This window comes from Phaethon lepturus, unplaced genomic scaffold, assembly GCF_000687285.1.
Source record: "Phaethon lepturus isolate BGI_N335 unplaced genomic scaffold, ASM68728v1 scaffold7659, whole genome shotgun sequence".
In the NCBI taxonomy this organism is placed as follows: Eukaryota; Metazoa; Chordata; class Aves; order Phaethontiformes; family Phaethontidae; genus Phaethon; species Phaethon lepturus.
In genome coordinates this window covers 27768-31949 of record NW_010564143.1, presented here as the reverse complement: position 1 = coordinate 31949, position 4182 = coordinate 27768, and the positions used below count along the sequence as shown (strand labels likewise).

Below are 4182 nucleotides of genomic sequence, written 5' to 3'. Positions count from 1 at the left end.
CCCCCCCCGGCGCGCGCGGTGCCCGCAGCCGATCGGGAGCTGGCGCGCGCCGTGTGTGCCACAGCACCGAGCTGTCAGTTGATGTGTTTTTAAGGGGTCAATGGCAACAAAACTCTTCTGCCTGTTTTAGTGCTTGGTTTCCAAAGGGGTAGGATAGAACGAATAAAGCGGGTTGAATGCCTCTGTAAGTGACTTGGTCTGATGACTTTTTGAGTGGCCCTGGCTTGCTTTGAAGTCAAAGGCAGATGCGAAGAGCGAGGACAGTTGCGCATGAGGAGTGGGGAGCAAATACCAGTGTAGCAAAACTGGGATAGTGGTATCTGGCCTTGGGCATCTGCATCTGAAAACGCAGGACTGCCCAAGAGGCCACGAGTCTGTTGCATTGATATTGCAGCAGAAATGAGTTGGTGTTCACTCGGTGAATACCTGTAGGTGGAAGTTCCTCTGAAGTGGTGTAAAGCCAGAGCAATCCTATAGGTTTCAGCAGAGAGACTGTGGGCTTACACCTCTTTGCAGCTGATGGCAGGACTATTTGGGGAGAAATCTAATAGTTGGAGGAGCTGAAAGCAGAGGAAGGCTTGATGAAGCTGCACGTGCTCCTGCAGGCAACACAAAAGGAGCAACACGCTATCTTATGCTTTAATAAATAAGTTCTTTTTTTGATGAGGAAGGGGAGGCCACAGGGTCTTGAGTGAGAGGATTGGGGGTTCAGCTGAGCCCCCCCAAAATGCTACCGCTCTCCAGCTTTGGAGATTTGCAAACAAGTCTTGTTGATTTTTCAAGGAAGGACTGTTTGGGATTAAGGTGGGTAGAAACTGATAGGAAAGTGATTAACAGGTAGAAAGTTGCTATCTATGAATCACCAATGTTGCTGGAGTTAGTCTCAGGATTGAAGCAAGGTAAGATTTTTAAGGAGGAATAATGTCTCCTGCTAGCTAAGTTAACGTTGCGGGATAACCAAGGTAAGCCTTTAGCCATGTGGATCTGAGCTTTCAGAAGGGCTTGTGATCCAAAAAATGCTGTTCCTTCTTCCAACTGTATTAGCTGGTGTGACAGAGATTACTCTTCCCTACAGCCTTGCCTCTGTGGGGCAGAGAAGAGTGGTGATGCGCTCAGAGCCCGAGGAAAGGTTTGGTCCAAAATCATAACCAGCCTCAGAATGAGGGTGGTAATGGGCACCCATCAGCAAGGCTGGATGATGCACTGGCAAAAGTGGGCAACACATGCCTTGTCCTTGGGACCACCACACCTGCTGTGTTTTGAAGCCTCTGTGTAAGCGTACAAACAGATCCCTCATGTTCTTCAGGAATTCCTGAGCTGGTGTCTTGAGGCAAGAAAATGCTGGTTTTTGTGACACATTCAACTCCATCTTCTAGGTCTTGTAAAAGTGAGCTGGGATGTCCTGCAGCAACTCTGCAGTGGGTGGAAGGCTGTGGGTACTGTGACCATGTGGGAGAAGACAGGTGGACTGGTGAGAGAAATGGGAAAATCCCAAACATGGTGAATGCTCCTGGGTTATCAGCAGGCAAAACAGGGTATACAGAAAGGGAAATGGGTTCCAGGGCAACAAGCCTGCAGTATGGCTCTGCTGGGCATCAATCCCTTTCTGCCTTGGAGCTGTCCCAGTCTATTCTTCTGTTAATGAAGTGACGCTTACAGATTGTATTTATTTTACAAAAGAAAAAAAAAAAATCTTTTTTTTGCTCCCTACCACACGGATTCTTTTACATCTTTGTATTTATCACCTGCCTAAACCAGAAAGGGCCTTGAAGATGACTTTCTTGCTGTTTCAGGTGGCATGGGTAGTAGTTTGAATTGGATAGTCCCAGGAGGGAGTTTCTCATTTTGTACCTTGCAAAAGTCCCGGCTGCCTACCCTGCCAGCAGGCTATGCTGAGTGTGCATGCATTTAGCTGCATTTGAGCCCGATAAATATCTCTTATTCAGAGAAGAAGGAAGTGAACAATGAGGAGAGACATGGGATGCATGAAATTGTCTTCACAGATGGAACTGACTGAACACAGATGCCTAGAACAGGACAATATTAGGGATGGACTTAGGGTTTAATATTGTTGACAATGAAATTAATCTTACTGAGCTGAAAGGAAGGAGATTGTTTAAAGTTTGCAGCTTACTTTATATTTCACTGTAGAACTCGTCCCACTGTGGATATGGGCATGGTTTCAGCTTCTTCCCTCCTCCCTTCCACTTGCATAAAGACCACAGAGCGCTCAAACTCGTGCAAAGCAAAGCAACTTCAGCCCCCTGCAAATTCTCTTTGCCTGTGAGAATTAACCCAGTGCTTGATTTTATTTTTCTGATTTTTAAGGAGGTTGTAAAGGTAGCAGAGTGTTAAAACAAAATAGTGCCTCTCTTTAAAGATAAGATAAGAAAAATAATCCAACTTAGGCAGCCAAGCCCTGAATAGCGCAAAGGTGAGGTGCTCTTCAGTTGCGAGCTGCTGCTTCTTTGTACAGCACCTTGCACAACGTGGTGCAGACTAAAGTCTGCGGGTAGTGTTCTTACTGTTACAAGAACAGTAATGCTGATTCTACCTTTCCTCTGATAATTAACTTGACTGTTTTTTTTCCTCTTCAAAAGGCACTTTTTGAGTGGTACTTTAGGTTTGAACTTCATACCCATGTTGGAAGCACCGCTTGCTGGCAAGAGTTAAGCAATGCAAATGCTGAAGGCATTTTCCAAGTCACTTGCTGTTTGTGTTATTACTGTAGCAACTCACTAAAGCCAGATTTCCAGTGGCAGGCCTCCGTGCCTCCCTTAAAGGCTCGATCTGTTTGCCTTGCTCTGCTGGCTGTAAATATCAAAGCTGGCTCTGTTTGGTTTTTACATTTGCAGGAGAAGGAACTTGCTGTTTATAATTGATTTCCAAGTCCGACTAACCATGATTCACTGCTGTAGAGGCACAAAGAAAGAACAGAACAATTCCTAATTGCTTTTCAATCAGGGCTGCCTTGACTTTGTGGCCAGGTGGGAGCTTTTTGGAGTGTGAGTGTTCTGCAGACCACAGAAACCAAAGCAGCAAAGTGGTTGGGATGATCAAGGTGAAGGGAGCCCCATTGAACTGTTGGCAGTGCAAAGCTTCAAGTCGCCGCTCACCCCACAGCCATCTGGGGCCGCATGACGTTTCCCATAGTCGCTCTTTCATTTGTCCTGATTTCCTTCAACCCAGCTTGTCGCATTTGGAGAACGTGAATTTTTTTTTTTCAATTTTTTAAGATTTCAAGTTTTTTCTTAAAAAAAAAAAAAGGGGGCTGGAAATCTTTGCTGTGAGTGTGCTGAACACTGCTGATCCTTCCCTGCAAAGGGTCTGTGCTGCTGGGTGTGGAGGCATGGGAAATGGCAGTGCCGCTGCTCTCCCTCACCTCTTCCACCAGAAGAGCTCGAAGCTGTTAACTGTCCAAAACTGCCCATCCTTCCTGTCCCTGTGCAGGAGCAGGAAGGTTTCTCCTTCCTACAAACAGGACAGTCCAGGCACCAAGTCTTGCCCTCAGTGGGAAAGCAGCTTTGCTCCAGCAGTGCCCAGCCCTCTGACCAAAACCCCACCAGAAGTACAGGCATTACGAAGAGCTAAAGCCTCCTGATCTGAGGGGTACCAGAGATATCAGAATAAGTGTTTTTGCTTCTGTGTGTGTGAACAAGCTAAAGCAGTGAATTTCCTCTCTAATGCCCAACTCCTCTGCTGACAGTTGCTCAGGTTTCTTGTGCCGAGCGCTGCTCATCTCTCCAGCTTTGTGCGGCGTTGTTGTAGCACATGATGTATGTGCGACACAACTTTCCTTAGACCCTCTTATCTCTCGAGTCCTGCAGCCCTACCTGGCTCTGGGACAGCACGAGGTGCAAAAAGAGCCGTAACATGACAGACCATCTGCTGCTGCCCTTCCCCACAGGACTGCTTCTGACCAGGCTGGCTCCAGCTATGCTGGACAAGAAGCCCAACTGTGGGGTCTGATGTTTCTCCTTGCTTTGCAAATTGTAAATGATGACCAGTCGGATTGTTCAAGAGATGCTTTGGGGAAAGGCAAAAATGACAGTGCTCCTTGTGCTGCCTTCGTGCCTGGTGGAGGATGTCCTGGCTGCACAGGCCATGGAGTTGAGGAAGATGTCTGCATGCTGCTTGAGCAGAAACAGCAATGGGGATGGATATGTCTTGAGATCTACCCAG

General features: G+C 47.1%; 1 protein-coding gene across 1 annotated transcript in view; it reads left to right on the top strand.

The window, feature by feature from the left end:
* AQP3 (aquaporin 3 (Gill blood group)) overlaps positions 1–4182 on the top strand; it is a 13378-nt gene that overhangs the window by 738 nt on the left and 8458 nt on the right. The gene's annotated exons all lie outside the window — the stretch shown is intronic.